Genomic DNA, 19,762 nt, shown 5'->3' with positions numbered 1-19,762 from the left:
AGTTTCGTTCTTCTACTGAAGGCAGCAGGAATCTGCTGGATGGTCTTAAGTACTCATTTATTCATTCAACAAATATATATTGAACAAGGACTGTGTGCTCATTACTATTTTTAGGGATGGCACTAGCCTGTGAGAAAAACAGAGTTCCTGCCCAAATGGACCTTCCTTGTGGCAAGATGACAAGCTATTTCCCTCACTCTGGTAATACCAGCACAGCCAACTCAATAGTCTCTGATGGGACTATCCTTGCTTATTGCCTTAAAAGTCACTATGAGAAAATTTTGATCCACAGTTGATGGTGTAATTCATTCCCCAAATATGTATGGATCTATGCAAGGTATGTAACGCAGTCAGCCTGGAAAAACAACACCTGAATGATATGGGCCAATTTTCCAGTTTAAACTAAAAATACTGTAGGCTTGAAAGCTGTCTTGTGATTAAAATAAATGTTGAGTGTTTTTGCTGAGAGGAATTTATATAATCTTTGTAATAGATTTTGTGCCCTTTGCTCTGATTGTAGCTGATTAAGTTAGCTTAAAGAAAAACATTAGTTAATAGAAATGGAGTTGTCCAAAGAAAATCCTCTGAAAATTTTGGAATGAAACAATACAGTCAAGATGAATTATTCTAACAGGCAGAAGGGAAACTGCATTTAAAGAAAGTGAACAGAGGAGTGAGCTGCAGATAGCATTTTAACTATGTGGATACAACTGTTTTTATTTTACAGATGTCTGATATATGCTAATATAAATGATCACATTCATTTTTTAAAAATATTTTATTATGCATAAAAATTTATGTTTCTGTGTCTGTGAATTGGCAGTTTTGTTTGGGGGAAAAAGAATGTCTCAAGGTTAATTCTAGACTCGTCATTAAAGACATCTGTGTTCACAAACGAGGTCCCTCTTTTATAAGTAAACCATATCTTCTGGATTACTCCAATCTGGGGGCCAAAATAGAATAATAACAACAAAAAGAAGAAAGATTTCTCTCACTCTGCCATCAATCCTTCTGATGGACACTTATCTCCTTGATATTCCTGCTAAAAGTGTCTTACATGTGATCCCCTGTGACGTTAGGTATTTGCCTCCTCTTTCACGGTGGCTCCCTGGTGACATCTTCTGTGTGCAGCACCTCGGTAAGGTCCAGTGCAGGTACCGTCCTGCTGCTTCTGGGAGACGGCCTCGCTGGTACAGCCCCAGCATACCGGTAGAGGAGGGTGTAATATCTGTGCCAAGGGTCTCATCACGGCCAATACTGCCAGCATGGCGTCCACGGACTATACAAAATATTGTCACCGATGCCACTTATATACAGCTTCTTTATCCTCTGCTCATTTTTTTAATCCTAAATAGATCTCTTTATTCTTATTTCCATCAGGCCTCAAAGTATGCTCAGTCTTGCTTACATTCTAAAATAAAGGCAGTTTAGAATCAAGCTTGGATCTCAAAAACTTTTAGAATTGTTGTATTGCTATTCTTTGCAAAAGTCAGAGATGGAGGGGACTCCTGTTGCTGAGTGCATCTGAGATAATATAATCTAGTCCGAACTTGCTCATAGAGGTGAGGATGAAAATATTTCCAGCAATCATTCCTCAAATAACTGGTTATCTACAAATTTTCTTGTTATTCAAATATACAAACAGAGCTGTGTTATATTGCTCTCAGGTCTCACATGAATTCTTTTCTATGTATATGAATGTGTTTAATTTAGGCAATATTTACCTCTAGAGGTAATTTGTTCCCTTAGGAATGTATATAAAAATCTTTCAGATGCTGAACTTGATTCCTCCCTCCATTCCTTCTTTCTTTTCTTTGTTTCTTTGTTTCTCTCTCTCTCTCTCTTCTCTTTTATAAGACAATTCTCCATGGGTCTCTCATGTTACTGCATGTCTTGTGAGTAAAAGCATTGGCCGTCTTTGTTCTGGACTATCTTTTCAAGGATGTTTGTACAGCAAACAGCCTTGGGAGATGGAGATAGTGTCTTCCTCCAGAGCAGAAAGCAGTGTTGTTTACTGTCCAGTATCATAAAGATAATGGTTTCATTTGGGGCAAAGGGGTCAGGCAGCCTAATTGCCTGTTATAAAAGACTTGACTTCCCTAAGCTCAAGCTTTCCATGCTTGACAAAAACACACTGCATGGGCAGCATCCACGCGGATTCCTCCACAGTGTCCCTGTGAGACTAAGGGGACACGGGGAACTGGTGCAAAATGATCCTCAGGCTCCTCGCTGTGCTTTAGTCTCTGACTCAGGAGTCTTGCGTCTTCTGCCAGCATCCATGAAACTAGGCTAATTTATTAGCTTCTGAGTAAGGTAAAATCTCAAACTCCTGACTCTTAAAGAAAGATGTCAACTTCCCAGCATTCAAATTTCTTTAAAATAAAGCCAAGGGCAAAAGAAAGAATCTTTGATCTAGAGATATATCAACACAATCCTCAAAACCCAAAAAGCAAAGAGAAGAAAGACCGAAAAAACAGAACAGAATATCCAAGGACTGTGGGACAACTATAAAAGGTGCAACATACGTGTAATGGGATTATCAGAAGGAGAAGAAAGAGAGAAAGAAGCAGAAAAAAATATTTGAATCAATAATGACTGAGAATTTCCTCAAATTAATGTCAGACACCAAACCACAGATCCGGATAGCTCAGAGAACATGTTTCTAAAGCTGAGAAATATCTATGCTATTTAGTTTGGCTGATTTCTGATAGAAAAAATAATGATATGATAATATATTCACAATTTTTTTCTTGGAGAGTTCCAGTTTGCAACAAATTGATTTTTAAACATATCAGGTAGTTGAAATTCTGATTTTCTTATTATTTACCTATTAATATTAAACTGCTTTCAGATTTTATCCATGTAGAATAAAATCAGCCGTGTGTCACTTAAGGACAGCGCTATGTTCTGAGAAATGCATTGTTAGGCGATTTTGTCATTGTGTGAACATCATAGAGTGTATTTAGACAAACATGGATGGTATAGCCAACTGTACACCTAGGCTCTATAGTATTAATCTTTTTTTTTTTTTAATTTCCATACCGAGCAGTCTTTTTTTTTTTTTTTTAAAGAGCGGCACCTGAGCTAACATATGTTGCCAATCTTCTTTTTTTTTTTCATTCTCCCCAAAGACCCCCAGTACATAGTTGTGTATTCTAGTTGTAGATCCTTGTACATTCTGCCATGTAGAACACCGCCTCAGCATGGCCTGATGAGCGGTGCCATGTCCGTGCCCAGGATCCAAACTGGCGAAACCCTGGGCCACAGACGTGGAGCACACAAACTTAACCACTCAGCCTCGGGCTGGCCTCTCTGTGGTACTAATCTTGTGGGACCACTGTTATATATGCAGTCTGTTGTTGACTGAAATATCGTTATGCAACACATCTGTATATAACTTCTAAAGTCACTCACGGTAGTTCAAATTTCTGAAATGTGCTCTCATGGTCTGTTTTGTCTCCTTGAGTCTTCTTCTATTTGAGCTAAAATTTCTCCAATTTGTTTAAGTGCTCCTCATATGAAATGGTTTTGAGTCTAATCACCATCCTATACTTTCCCCTGAAAAATGTCCACTATAAAATGTGACACCCAGTATTCCTATATACAAGCAAGGTTCAATCGTAAACTGAAAAAAAAAAAAACCCTATACAGTTTACAGTAGTTCTAAAAAAATAGAAATAATTCAGGTATGACTCTAACTAGAAGTATGTACAGGATCTGTACACTAAAAACAAAAACACTCAAGAACAAAATAAAAAGAAAGACCTAGATCAGTGAGGAGACACTATGTTCATGGATTGGAAGACTTGATATGCTTAAGATATCCCCAAATTGATATACATATTGAGATAAATTCAAATAAAAATCCAGTAAAGATATTTTGTAGATACAGATAAGCTGATTCTAAAGTTACATGGAAAGACAAAGAAACTATAGTTTTTTCAACAAATGGTGTTGGAAAATAATTGGACATCCATATGCAAAAACATCCTAATTTTCACACTTTAGACAAAAGTTAACTTGAATTGGCTCATAGATACAAATATAAAATTATATGATTTCAGAAGAACATATAGAAGAAAATCTGCATGACCTTGGATTTGGCAGAAAGTTTTCAGATATAACACCAAAAGCACAATCTCTCTAAAAAAATGGATAAATTGGACTTCATCAAAATTGAAAACGTTTGCTTTGCAAAAGACACCATTAAAAGAATGACAAAACAAACTATAGACTGAGAGAAAACATTTGCAAATCATATATTTGACAAAAAAGTGTATCCAGAATACATAAAGAACTCTCAAAACTTGACAGCAAGAAAACAAATACCCAGGGAAAAAATGGGCAAAAGATTTGAACAGAAACTTCACCAAATAAGACATACAGATGGCAGATAAGTATGTGAAAAGATGCTCAACATCATTAACCATTAGAGAAATGTATATTAAACCCACTACACACTGATTAGAATGACTAATCAAACCAAACCAAAAACTAAAACCAAAACAAAAAACTGCTAGTGCTAGCAAGAACGTGGAGTAAGTGGGACTCATGCATTGCTGTTGGGAATGCAAAATGTCCCAGTCATCCTAGAAAATAGTTTAACAGTTTCTTATAAATGTAAACATACATTTACTATGTGGCCCAGAAATTTCGTTCCCATGTATTTACCCTAGAGAAACGAAAATTTGTTCATGCAAAAAACTGTACAAAAAGGTTTCTAGCAGTTTTATTCCTAATCGCCAAGAACTTAAGACAACCCAAGAGCCTTTCAACGGGTGAATGCATAAACTGTGGTACATCTATATAGTAGAATACTACTGAAGAATAAAAAGGAATGAACGATTGATGCACACGACATGAATGAATCTCAAAGGCGTTATCCTGAGGGAAAGAAACCAGTCTCAGAAAGTTACATACAATATGAATGAATTTAAATTGACATTCTAGACAAGGTAAAACATAGGGACAGAGACTAGATCAGTGGTTGCCAGGGGCTGGCGGTCTGGGAAGGGCCTGGCTGCAAAGCAGGAGGGAACTTTTAGGGGTAACGGAACTATTCAGTATCTAGATTGTGGAAATGATTACACAAGTCTATACTGGTCTTAAAACTCAAAGAACTTTACACCAAAAATACTCTCTCCTAAATCTATACACTCACACAAACACATAATATATATGTATGCCTATATATATGTACACATACATACATATGTATTTTGATTATGCTGGTGGATTATGCTTGGGTGTATGCGTTTGTCAAAACTCATCAAAACTTAAAATGGGTACATTTAATTGTACGTAATTTGTGCCTGAACAAAATTGATTCAAAAAATGTGGCACCTGGAACAGAACAGAACCGAACTTAATGCTTCAGGTCTTAACTAATTAGCCGTAGGTAGAACCAGGTTCTTCTCCACTTTGTTATATGCTCTGTTGAGGTCTACGAATTTTGCTGATGAAGTATGCAAAAATGCTTATTGGGCAACCACAATGTGCAGCGTACTAGGCCATGAGTGATGTAAGAACTAGAGACAGTTTCTGCCTTTTGAAATATCCTCGAATAACAAGAATAGAAATAGTATGAATATGTCATACGGAAATAGAACCGACAACATGAACTGCAGGCACCGTACTTTTCTGTCTCACCTGTGAAGTCCCAAACTCTCTGAGCATCAGCAGCGATTATTGGGAAATACAAATTACTTTTTAAGAAACGGATTGTAATCGTTGAACTAAACAAAAATTGCATTTAGGTAATTTGAAATTAAAGCAAGCATCAGAAAATTTAAGCTTGTAAGAGCTTCTGAACTATGAATCTCTTTCAGGAAAAAACAATGTGAGATTCTGTTAATATGTCCACTTTTAACCACATTCAACAAACATTATTCACATTATGTGGGTTTTGGGCCCACAAGTAATAGCTGACATTACCTCTTGTACCCAAAACACATATTAAGTATGTTTTACTAAAAATATGTTTTGTGCAATCCCTTGTGCACTGGAAAATAGATGCATGAACTGAAGCACAGGGAACCTGCTGTGAATGTAAGAGGAAGAGTGATTAGCGTCAGAATTCATCATGGGAGAAAAATGATGGGTAAAATCGTCTGCAGAATATAGTTTGCTTATATTGCCTTCTTAGGAAGAAATTCTGATACCCATCTGTTTTACGTTAGGATATATACGAATCTTGAGATTTTGACTTTTTTTTTTTTTACAACAAATTCTATTTGTTTCTTGAGGAGCAGATTTGTGAATTTGTAAACTTTTCTTTTGTTGGTAGTGAGACGACCAACAAGGAACAAAATCTGGTGGTTTTTCTGGAAGAAATGAAAACTGCTTCATCAGTATTTTAAAAAAATTGAGATATAATTGACACACATTGTATTAGTTTTAAGTGTACAACATAATGATTCGATATATGTATATATTGCAAAATGACTACCAGAATAAATTTAGTTAACATCCATCATCAGAAAGTTATACATATTTTTTCTTGTGATGAGAACTTTTAAGATCTACTCTCTTAGCAACTTTCAAGTATACAATACAGTATTGTTAACTCTAGTCTCCGTGCTGTCCCTGCATCCCCAGGACTCATCCATCTTACAACTAGAAGTGTGTGCCTTTCGACCACCTTCACCCATTTCACCCACTCCCCTACCTTCTGACTCTGGTAACCACTAATCTGTTCTCTACCTGTGGGTTTGCCTTTTTTTTGAAGATTCCACATATAAGTGAGATCATACTTTATTTGTCTTTCTCTATCTGACTTGTTCTACTTAGCATAACGTCCTCAAGGTGCATCCATGTTGTAGCAAATGGCAAAATTTCCTTCTTTTTTTATGACTGAATAATATTTCATTGTGTATATGTACCACATTTTCTTTATCCCTTCATCCTTTGATGGACACTTAGATTGTTTCTCTGTCTTGGCTATTGTGAAAAATGCTGCAGTGAACATGGGAGTGCAGACATGTTTTTGAGATAGTGATTTTGTTTCCTTTGGATCAATACCCAGAAGTGGAATAACTGGATCATATGGTAATTCTATTTTTAATTTTTTCTGGAAGCTTCATGCTGTTTTTCATAGTGGCTGCACCAATTTACATTCCCACCAACAGTGCATAAGGATTCCCTTTTCTCCACATCTTTGCCAACATTTGTTATTTCTTGTCTTTTTGATAATCGTAGAAATTTTAATAAAAATTACAATTCTCTATGAAGAAATATTTTTAAAAAGTTGATCTATGGTTTATGTGCCATTTTACTTTATATAAATAAAAATTACTTGAGACAAACAATCCTCAGCTGGATGTTGACCTGGAAATCACTCAACTTCACAATAGAAAAAATTGGGACCTGAGTTGTTTTTTTTTTTAAAGATTTTATTTTTCCTTTTTCTCCCAAAGCCCCCCAGTACGTAGTTGTGTGTTTTTAGTTGTGGGTCCTTCTAGTTGTGGCATGTGGGACGCCGCCTCAGCATGGCTTGATGAGTGGTGCCATGTCTGCGCCCAGGATTCAAACTGGTAAAACCCTGGGCCACCCCAGCAGAGCGCGCGAACTTAACCACTCGGCCACGGGGCCGGCCCCAGACCTGAGTTTTTGAAATGATTTGTTCAAAGTTACACAGGTAGTTTGTAGTAGAACTGGCGCAGAAGCTCAGAAGTCTGGCTGTCTAATCTGCTCTTCCCCTCAGTATATCACGTTGACTCTACACACATATACAGACACAAAAATTCACACATAGGCTGCAGTCACACAGTCACGCACCATCAAACACGTATAATGCCTTATCCATAGTATTGACTTTGCAATTATAATTTGCATATGACCAAGTAGTTTCCACATTTTTTGGTAAAAGGCTGGGTAGAAGAGTATAAATGCATTTATTGCTATGCCATGATAATAAGGTTTAACAAATACATTTTACCCTTCAGAGATTTGTGGTAGACCATTCTGAATAGAGAGAAGTTTTTCCTCCTGGTCCACTGAATGCATAAGAAGTAGATACTCCAGCTGGAAAGCCTCCGTTTCAGACACGTTTGATTGAGGTTGACATAATTATGGTCCCCAAGAGGATTCCATAGTCCCTAATCCCTGGGACTATGAGTATATTACCTTACATGATAAAAGGGAGCTTTGCAGATATAGTTAAGATTACTAATCATTTGACATTAAAATAGGGAGATTCCTGGGGCCGGCCCCATGGCCTAGTGGTTAAGTTCCACATGCTATGCTTCAGCGGACTAGGTTCACTGGTTTGGATCCCAGGTGTGGACCAACACCACTTGTCAGCCATGCTGTGGTAGCAACCCATATACAAAATAGAGGAAGATTGGCACAGGTGTTAGCTCAGGGAGAATCTTCCTCAGCAAAAATAAATAAATAAATAAATAAAGGGAGATTCCTGGATTTTCTAGGTAGACCCAATGTAATCACATGAGCCCTTAAACTGGAAGAAGGCAGCAGAAGAGGAAGTTAGAGGGAGGCAATGGAAGAAGTCAGATTGATTTGAAACACCAGAAAGATTTGAAACATTGTTGCTGCCTTTGAAGGAGGGGGACATGAGCCAGGGACAGCAAGCACCCTCTAGAAGCTGTGAATGACCCCTGGCTGACAGCCAGCAAGGAAACAGGGACAAGTGCACGAGCAACCTGAGTGTGCCTGGGCACAGATTCTTCCCGAGTCTCCAGAAGAGTCCTGGCCTGCCAGTATCTTGATGAAACTTTGATCAAAGGACCCATCTGAGCCCCGCTGGAATTCTGACCTGCGTTACTGGGAGATGATAAATGGTTCTTGTTTTAAGCCTAAACTTGTGGTAATTTGTTGCAGCAGGAATAGAAAACAAATATACTGGCCATGTACAGGGTTAGGAAGGGCGGTCTACTGGGGATGCCATGACTAAGATGCCTCCTGGGAACGAACTGGGCCTCAGAGAGGAGAGAGTTGGGGTACTAAGGGTTTTCCCTTGACAGTGTGTCAGCGCCAGAAGACTGAGAAATGTTGAGCACACAACTTTGTGTGTCTACTCAAATTGCTGGCCTGGTCAGCCCCTTGGCCTCATGCTTAAGCTTTAGCTTTCAATAAAGAGGGAGTTAAAAAAATCCTTGAGCTAATTCACGAAAATTTACTTGAGACCCAGAAGCTAGGTGCTACTTGTTTGTTTTGTTTTGTTTATAGAATATGTAACAGAGTTTAGCAAAATTGACTTTCCTCACGGGAAGGTTTCTACTGAAGCATGTTGGCGCTCACAATGTTCAGAGTGTCTTGGGCAATGAAGAAGCCGCTTCAGAGAAGACACAGAGGGGGAACATGTTGCTAGACTCCTATTGAATCCATGACAATCTCAGTAGCTTTAGAACTACAGCATTTTTATGTTGCTGACTTTTACTTAAATTGTATAATTTTCTCAGATAAGCTACTTGCCTAAAATTATTCAACAAGGTGGTATCAAAATCTTTATCTCCAGACTTTAAAATATATAATCTGAATGTAGATTAGGGTCCATACCCTAGTTCACATTAACAAATGTTGAAAGTAAGCATTACTTAAAAATTTTAAATTTTGAAGCACTTACATGTTTTGGTCAAAAATGGCTTCTTTTGGTTTAAAATCTTGTATTCCCCAAGGTTAATAAAATTTAGCTTAATGCTATTTATAAGTTGAACTTGGGGTCACTAAACAGATTTTGAAAAGCCCTACAAAGCCCTGAGAAAAAGATCTCCAAGTTACATTATGACTTCTATGGCAATCTGGAAATGATTCATGAAATCTCCTTGGCGAAATTGCGAGTATAGGTATGTAAACTTTCCTAATTCCTCTTTTAATGTTGTAGTTTGCTTTTGCCAAAAATTTCAAAATGAAGATTGTTTATATTAGAGCTATAACTGTATATGGACTAAGGAGCTTTCTAAAAATGTAGTTTCATATTGGAGATTTGGGATTACAGGAGCGATTTCAGGGAGGAGAGGAACAGGGTAGAAATGATGAAAGAAAAGTGGGGAGCTGAAGAAGGCTGGAGGATGACTGACTGCAGAGTGGGTGTTGGGAGAAGCAAGAGCTAATCCTGGGGTCGGTTAGATGGTAAGGGTTCAGTGCAGGAAACAGAAACTCTCCTAGAGAGTCAAAGTAGTAAGGAATTTAATATAGGGAATTAGGTGGTTACCAAATTTTTAGAAGGGAGGAGCAGCAGATTCTAGGCTGGGTCATCTGGGAATGTCTCCAGAACAACAGACAACTGACCTATGGGGGAGCTATCATCCTTGAGGCCACATAAAGGCTGTGTCAAAGTCAAGACACCCACCAGCACCTTGACTGTCACTGTGCTTTTGCCTCTGAACACCAGGAAACCAAAGGATGGATACACTTAGCTGCTCATAGGTTCCATCTTTAGGGAATCAGCTCAAGATGTGGCCGCCTCCACCATAATTGCCTTTCAATACCCAGGAAGCTGAAACATAGTCATTTCCAAGGTGATGTTTGCTAGCAGAGGTTGTCAAGAATTGACTGGTTGATGGGCTCTGTTTATTTCCCCCCTTCGGATCTTGCCCATGGTCATAGCTTGCTGCAGGGCCTTGGGTCCAAGGGAGTCAGAGTAATATTTCTAGCTTTCTAGTTTCTCAACTACAAGAGGAGTGGAAAAGACTTTGTGAGCCAATCCACAACTGCCACTCATTTGGGTAGGTCATGGAAGGCTGGGACCATGAGACTAAGGAATTTAACTTAATCTTAGAAAGAAAAATATCTCCATAAAGTGAGTGCTTACCATATTCCAAGAATAGTTCAAACCACTTTTATATGTAGTATTTTGTTCAATTTTCTCAATAACCATGAGAAATTATCTGCAATTTACACATGAGGAAGTGCAGGCACAAAGAGGTTAAATTACTTGACAAAGGTGACAGAGCCAGTAGTTTGAACTCATGAACCGTGTTCTTAAATACTATGTTATACGGCTTCTTGGGGGCAGAACCAAGATAGGATACATGGAGGTGGTCACGCCTCAATTAAGTACTGAGTATGAACAGTAGTTTTCCAGGTAAGGGAGATAGGAAACGCTTTTTAGGGAAAGCTATAAGGATGTGACGGAGCAGGAGTCACTCAGCAAATTGCTGTTGGTTTTGTTCGGCTATTCTGTAGGGCATGTGATAAAGTAACAAAAGATGCATTGCAGAGGCAATGGTTGAAGAGATCCTAATGAGTCTTCGATTTCTTGCTTAGACATTTGAATTTTAAAATGATCAGACTTTCATTTTTGAAAGATTAATACAATTAGATCATGGAATATGAGTTAGATGGAGGAAAGACAGTAGTTATTTAGGAATTGGTATAATCCAGATGAGAAATGATGAGAAGGTAGAAGAGCAAGAGGACACAAGAAAAATGTAGGCAGTAGGATCACAGCTACATGGAGACCAACGGGAGGCAGAGGAAGGAGTGTGGGATCCCTCCCAGATTTCTAGTTCTAGTACTGTTCATTCAGACGCGGGGCGGGGTGGGGAAGGCATGGCAGGTTCCATTATGAAATACTTACATTGAAGAACCTGTGGAATATGAACGGAAACAGTTGGTAGACTCCAGACTCCAGCTACTGAAAGTGAAAAATAGAACCAGAAACCTGACTGGAAAAGCCTCTGCTCTGGACAGCCCCAGGAGGAAAAGAAATCTCCAAGCAATCTGTGCCTGAAAGGAAGGCTAGTGGGTTACATTGTCAGGCATCCCTCAGACACCTTTTCTCATTGTGGATGAAGAGGGAGATTCATCATCCCTTTGGAGAACTATGAAGACTAAAGAGAGTCATTAATTTTTAGCTGGTGAGAGACTTGTGTCTTACACTCTTCAGCAACCTTTCTCTATGCTCCATTTTGCTTGAATGAGAACTATCCCCTAGTAATGAATTTGGGGTAGCCATCCCAAGTCTGTCACTCTCAGGGTTTTCTAAAAGAGAATTTCATCCCACCTCCTTTGCTGTAAGGTAGGCTTAGGGCAGTACATAGTTGGTGTTAAGTTGTCCACTGCAAGAACTAGCAGGAATTTTCATCTAGCTGTTGGTGATAGAGAACTGACTACAGTGATGTAAACACATAAAGATTTCTTCTTTCATATAAAAAAGTCCAGAGGGGCTGGCCCCGTGGCCGAGTGGTTAAGTTCGCGCGCTCCGCTGCAGGCGGCCCAGTGTTTCGTTGGTTCGAATCCTGGGCGCGGACATGGCACTGCTCGTCAAACCACGCTGAGGCAGCGTCCCACATGCCACAACTAGAAGGACCCACAACGAAGAATATACAACTATGTACCAGGGGGCTTTGGGGAGAAAAAGGAAAAAAATAAAATCTTTAAAAAAAAAAAAAAAAAAAGTCCAGAAATAGCACCACCAGCCAAATAACCCTCCATTAAACCTAACCTAATCCTGATTTCCAGTCTGGAATCTGCTAGACTCTGCTACTGAAGCATTAGACCATGGAATAGCTAAGGTTCCTTCTAGCTCTAAATAGTATGATTATATACTAACGCATCTAAAATGATGATTTAGGTGGGCTGATAAATACAAGAGAAACAAAGGGAATGAAAGAGAACAATGTACTGAAGGAGCACAGAGAAGAAGGAAACCGTCAGGGAAGGATGACTAGAATCATGGCTTGGAGTTAGGATTTGAAGGATGGGTAGGACTGGATGGAATTCGGACAAGGGAAACCCCCAGGAGAGAGGGTCTTTCAGGAAAGAACTCTGCTTACTCTGATTCTTTTGGGTCTTTCCCCATTTTCCTTTGGCTCCTTTTTTTTGCCGTTTGCTTTCATCAATTACCCTAAGCTTAATGGCATCTTCTCACAAGTGATTTAGTGTTGTAAACAAAGTGATTTATTGCCTGATATTGAGCCAAATACAACTCAATCTAATTGATTAACATGGATAGTTGATCTTTGATCAATGCTGTTTCAAAAATTAAATTTTCAGTCTGTTTGATTTACTATCCTCAGAATTTGTCATAGGAAATAATCTAATGCCGTAAGCTCCTTGCAGTAGGAAGAAGCCCATGAACAGTGATTGAGTGGTAATGTTTTCCCTATGAGCTCTATTTATATTTCTTCTCCCATCATACTTGCTATTTATTAAACTAACTGTTTCACTTGTAACTTTGAGTTATGGAAAAATGGAGCTCACTTCCTCTCTTTCTGAAGCAAAACAGCTAGATTTGCTTGTCATAGCATGAGATTCACCCCAAGGAGAATTCCTTAGTCTATAAGCCAAAGTTTCTACTTCTATAACTACCAGAAAGACCTTCTTGAACATCATTTTCATCTATAATAACCAAGTTTGGGTTAGGCTATATAGAACTCTGAACGGAAAATCACACCAGGACTAACAAAACCCAATTTTGCATCAGATTTGTATTATCACCTTGTGCAAGTACAAAAACCTCTGAGTTGCAGTCTCCTCATTTTCACCCTCATCTTGTTTTGTTTGTGGGGATGGTGGGAGGGTTATTGAATTTTCAAAGGCTTGGTTTATTCTTTTAATCTCTGTTGTGTTTTTGAAAACATAGCTATTTAGCTACATTAATTTTGTGCCCTGGTGTCAAGTAGTATATAGTCTTACGTTATAAATTATTAGTTGGTGACCAGAGCCAACTATTTAAAGTGCATGAAGTAAGTTTAAATGGAATTTGAAATATAAACTTTATTTATTTTAACCAAGTAGATGTCACTTTCTTTGTGAAGCCTTTGCTTTTATCCTAAAAATTTAATTTCTCTGTTCAGTGTATTGTGATCTGCATCGGATACTAATTGGGTCTCTCTCTCCATAGAGAATAAGAGACTACAGAAAGAGAGAGGCTATGTGGAGCAGAAAAACTGGACCCTGGTTGACTGGCCAGCATCAAAGCCCCAGATGTATGAGTGAGGCCATCTTGGATCCTCCAGACCTAGTTGAACATTCTCAGCTGACACTATGTGCAGTAGAAAAGACCCACCCCAGCTGACCCTTGCTTGAATTTCTGAGCTGCAGAATCATGAGCAATACAATTGTTCTTTTAAGCCACTAAATTTTTGGATAGTTTTTTATGCAGCATTAGGTCATTGAAAGAATACTCTACTTTCACTTTGTCCTCATTTATTTCTTGCTTCTTGTACCACTCAAGACTTGGCTTGGATTCACCTTTGACTTTGAGGAGGACCCAAAATTGAATTTCTATCCCCCTGCTCCACCTCTCTATAGCTTGTTAGCCCCAAATTCCTCGTTCTCTGCATCAATCTGTGTGACCAAAATCTCTAGATGTTTCATGACCAAGCCCTTCCATCTAACAAGTATAGAACAAAGATCATTGGGTTTTTGATTAGGAGCTCATTTGTAGAATTTGAGAGAGCAGTTTCATGACAGATATGTAAACAAGAGCCAGGTTGTGGGGCTGAGGAGTGGGGAGAATGTAACAGCAGCCTGTGTAAACTTTACAAAGTTTGAGAACAAAAGGAAGATGAGAGAGAGGGAGCTAGCTCAAGGGAGTGGAGTGGGGATAAAAGAGAAAAAAACCGGAAACAAATATAAACAATATAAATAAAAATATATACATGGGTATATGTGTATATCTATATCTATATCATCTATATCTATATGTATATGTATATCTATATCTCTATCTCTTTTCCAGGATGCAGCTGTTTGAAGACTTGAAGTGGTTCTGAGAAGATTTAAGAAATGTGATTCCAAGATGTCAAAAAAAAAGCCATGAAATTACCAAGAATGATGATTGAGGAAAGGGTAGAGAGCAGAGTTATGAGTCAAATACACACTTCTTTTGGAAAATGACCAAAACTAATCCTCCATATGGTGTCGTATTTCACTAGAAAAAAATTAGATTAAGAAAATCACATCAAATGTAGTGGAAAAAAATTGTGATCTGGCAGCTTCTCTACCTTCAAATAAGTTTATGGCAAAGTAAGAAAATCAAAGAAGGAGAAAAAGGTTGAAGTTCCACAAGAGGCTGTGTGGCAAAGCTGGCATAGGAGGAGGTTGTGATCTTGTATTTACCGACATTATTGTTCTAACAAGCTCCTTAGTTGGGTATTCTCAAACATTACCATCTAGCAGAAATCAAAAGTAAATATCCCCAAATTTACCAACACATACTCAGAAAGAGAAGGAATTTAAAGACACAATTATTTATTCAGCATCTTCAAATTGACAGAAACACCCTGCTACACTGAATTGCTTCTAGAATATTGTATAAAAATGATTTTTTTGTGAAGATTAAAAATGCTTTCATGGGATGGAAAATTATTATATATCCACTTTCAGTCTCAGTCACAGATTGGTTCCCAAATAGCACACTGTACTATCACCATTCTGCATATACAAACAAAATGACAGTACGTTGAGACAGAAAATCAAGTCGCTACAAAATGGTAATTTCAGGGCAGAAAGCTAATATATGTGATGACTTTACCAAATGTTTTGTCATTACGTTATATGGGTTGCCATTTTTCTGTTTCCTATCACAGTTTCCTTACCCACCCCTCCAAACATATAGTTTAAGCTTTTATTCCATCGACACCCCGTTTCTAGGTACCAGTTTCTGTTTTAGTCAGTTTCTGCTATGGTAATGCTGCATAACAAACAACATTTATGTATTTATGGTTCATATTACAATTTGCTCAATTCAGTGTCTCCGGGCTGCCAGTAGACCGAGGATTGACCCTATGTGTCTTCTAGTTTGGGACTTGGTTTGAAAAAAATCTATTTGCGAATGCTGTTCTTTCATGCCTGCAGACAGGAACAGCAAACCATGCTGAATCACACTTAAAGCTTCTGCTCAGAACTGGCACACTGCTACTTCTGCTCCATTCCATAGCCCAAAGGATGCCGTTATATCTCATGGCCATCCCCAAACCAACGAGATGGGGAGGTCTCCTTCCGTATGATACACCTCACATGACAACGGGTGGGATGTAATATACTATTCCAAGGAAGGAGCACTATCCAATCTACCACAAGTATCTTTGTCAGTTCAAAATGTGTCTTTAGTACAGACTGACTTTCATTCTTTCATTAATGAATTCAAGAAATACGGAGCACCAAATATATGCTGGACATTGTTCTAAGTGCTTGGGTCACAGCCTTTTCTGATGAGGCTTACATTATAGTTAATATTTTAAAAAGAGAACACTGGAATCTATATTCAGGGTTATTTCTTGTTGCCATTCAGAAGTCAGGTTTGGTGGAAATTTTCTCCTTGTTGTTGGACTACTCTTTTCTTCATTTTAAAATGACTCCCCCTCTGGCCCAGCAATGTTGTTTACCAACATTATGAAGTAGAAAGCTATGTCAGATAATATATGAGTTCACTTGTGTGAGTTCTCTAAGATTTTGTCAGTATGATGTTATGTAAAAATGTTGAGCGTAAATTGGGAACTAAAGCAATGCCCACCCAGAGAAAACATTTGTTTTTCACGCACACACACACACACACACACACAAGAAAAGAAAGAAAGACAAGGAAGAAAGGAGAGGAAGCAGAGCCAAATGGCAGGGTGAGCTGACCCGGGACTCTCTCCCCTCCAAAGTACAACAAAGGACTGAAAAAAAACCCCTGAATTTCAGCTAATAAACCTAATTGGGACTCAGAGGACTCAGAGACCTACAGTATCAAAAGACAGAGGACGGAGCCCCTGCTGCCTGCCCCGGAGGAGCTGGAACTGGGTAGGAGAGAACATTGCTCCATCCCCTAGAAACTGGGATTGCCACGTGGGTCCAGGAAGGAGCAGGGGAGGGGCCGCGCGACCAGGGGGTCATCTAGGACTCCCGCCACCAGTACAGTGGAAACCCGCTGGTGGGGGAAAGCTTCCGTGGGTGGGGACCCCATAAACACAGGGCCCCAGGAAACCAGAGAACAGAACTCATCAAATCCAGATGGGTGCGCGAGAGAAACCACCCCCGCCCCCGGCCTGGCAAAGCGCACTGGGGGCCGCCATCTTGGCCGAAGGTGGCGAGCTCAGAACGCGTGGCACTCGACCCCCATCTAGTGGCAACAGGCTGTAACTGCAACCAAATTCTACCACCATGCGGAAAAACTGCTCCTCTACCATCCATCAATTTATAAAAGCCCCAGACCAGAAGGAAAACAATAAAAACATAGAATTAAGTCCTGAGGACTTGGAATTAGGTAAACTAAATGAAAATGAGTTCAGAGCAGCTATAATCAAAAAACTAAATGAGGTAGAGAGAAAGATAGAGAAACAAGCCGAGTTCTGGAGTTACTGTCACAAAAGAGATTGAAATTATAAAGAAGAATCAAACAGAATTACTAGAGAGGAAAAACACAATGGACCAGATAAAACAGAATATAGATTCCCTGAATGCCGGGGTAGACTCCATAGAAGAGCAAATTAGCATAATCGAAGATAGACAGGCTGAATGGCTCCAGACAGAGGAAGAAAGAGAACTAAGGATTAAAAGGAATGAGGAAAGTATTAGAAGATAGCAGATTCAATGAGGAGAAAGAATTTAAGGATCATAGGAATTCCCAAAAACGTAGAAAAGGAAAATGGAGAAGAAAGTGTGCTTAATGAACTTATAGAAGAGAACTTCCCATATCTAGGGATTGATGGAGAAATGTGTGTAGAGGAATTTTTCAGATCTCCTAGATTTGTCAATGTAAAAAGACCTACTGCAAGGCATATAGTAGTACAAATGGCAAAAATGAATGACAAAGGAAGAATACTCAGGGCTGCAAGACAAAAGAGAATTACCTACAAAGGAGGTCATATCAGACTTTCAGCAGATTTCTCTGCAGAAACCTTACAAGCTAGGAGAGAATGGAGTGACATATTCAAAGCTTTAAAAGATAAAAATCTTCAGCCAAGAATACTCTATCCAGCAAGAATATCCAGATATGAGGGAGAAATTAAATCTTTCCCGACAAACAAAAGTTAAGGGAATTTGTAACCAAAAGTCCTCCACTACAAGAAATCCTCAAGAAGGCTCTCATACCTGAAAAAAGACAAAAGGGAGAAAGGGGTCACAAATCACAGAGTAGGGAGACAGATAAATAGAACCAGAATAGGATAGCAAATATTCAACTATAGCAGTAGGATAAAGGTAAGGAAACTACCAAAGCAAAGACGATCTTATCACTCTAACTACAAACTCATAACACAAGTTGGAAAAAGAAGTGAAAATAATAATTTAGCAGGGGAAGAGCAAAGGGACTAAATTAGTCTAGGCCAAGTAAGTAAGAGACCACCAGAGAATAGACTATATTATACACGAGATTCTAAATACAAACTTCAGGGTAGCCACTAAACTGAAAAACAGAACAGAGACACAAAACATAAATAAGCAAAAACCTAAGAACCCAGCATAAGAAATTGCAGTATCAAATGGGTAGGATAAAGCACACAGGAAGAGAAAAGCAGGAAAGCCAGATAATGAGCAACAGATTGACAGCTTTAAGTCCACATGCATCAATAATCACTCTCAATGTAAATGGATTGAACTCTCCAATAAAAAGACACAGAGTGGCAAAATGGATTAAAGAACAAGATCCAACAATTTGTTGCCTCCAGGAAACACACCTCAGCCCCAAGGACAAACACAGGCTCAGAGTGAAGGAGTGGAGGACAATACTTCAAGCTAATAGCAAGGAAAAAAAGGCAGGTGTTGCAATTCTTATATCAGACAAAGGGGATTTCAAAATAAGACAGGTAAAGAGAGACACAGAGGGACAATATATAATGATCAAAGGGACACTTCATCAAGAAGAAATAACGCTTATAAATATCTATGCACCCAACACAGAAGCACCAAGGTTCATAAAGCAAGTATTAACAGACCTAAAGGAAGATGTTAAAAACAACACAATAAAAGTAGGGGACCTCAACACCCCACTCACATCAATGGACAGATCATCCAGACTGAAAATCAACAAGGAAATAGTGGAGCTAAATGAAAAACTAAAACAATTGGACTTAATAGACATATATAGATCACTTCACCCTAAAACAGCTGAATACACATTCTTCTCAAGTGCACATGGAACATTCTCAAGGATAGACCATATGTTGGGAAACAAGGCAAGCCTCTACAAATTAAAAAAAATTGAAATAATAACAAGCGTCTTCTCTGATCATAATGCTATAAGGCTAGAAATTAATAACAAGAAAAAAGCTGAGAAAGGCACAAAGATGTGGAGACTAAACAACACACTACTGAACAAGCAATGGATCATTGAAGAAATTAAAGAAGAAATCAAAAAATACCTGGAAACTAATGAAAATGATAACATGCCATACCAACTCATATGGGATACAGCAAAAGCTGTATTAAGAGGAAAATTCATCACAATACAGGCACATCTTAACAAACAAGAAAAATCCCAAATAAGCAATCTTAAACTACACCTAACTGAACTAGAGAAAGAAGAACAAATAAAGCCCAAAGTCAGCAGAAGGAGAAAAATAATAAGAATCAGAGCAGAAATAAATACTATTGAAATGAAAAAGGCAGTAGAAAGGATCAATGAGACAAAGAGCTGGTTTTTTGAGAAGATAAATAAAATTGACAAACCCCTAGCCAGACTTACAAAGAAAAAAAGGGAGAAAGCTCAAATAAACAAAATCAGAAATGAAAGAGGAGAAATAACAACAGACTCTGCAGAAATACAACGGATTATAAGAGAATACTACGAAAAACTCTATGCTAACAGAATGGATAAGCTAGAGGAAATGGATAAATTCTTGGACTCCTACAATCTCCCAAAGCTCACTCA

At 38.6% G+C, this 19,762-nt stretch overlaps 1 long non-coding RNA gene across 1 annotated transcript; it reads left to right on the top strand.

Moving 5' to 3' along the window:
• The first annotated feature begins 9,718 nt into the window (after positions 1–9,718).
• On the top strand, positions 9,719–15,269 carry LOC139083711 (uncharacterized). The gene is made up of 3 exons (XR_011540620.1): positions 9,719–9,803; positions 13,808–13,892; positions 14,648–15,269. It is a non-coding gene; the product is annotated as an uncharacterized lncRNA (long non-coding RNA).
• The last annotated feature ends 4,493 nt before the right edge of the window (positions 15,270–19,762 follow it).

Source organism: Equus przewalskii, chromosome 5, assembly GCF_037783145.1.
Source record: "Equus przewalskii isolate Varuska chromosome 5, EquPr2, whole genome shotgun sequence".
Classification (NCBI taxonomy): Eukaryota; Metazoa; Chordata; class Mammalia; order Perissodactyla; family Equidae; genus Equus; species Equus przewalskii.
The sequence above is the reverse complement of the archived record's forward strand: the minus strand, read 5'-3'. Positions and strand labels throughout refer to the sequence as shown.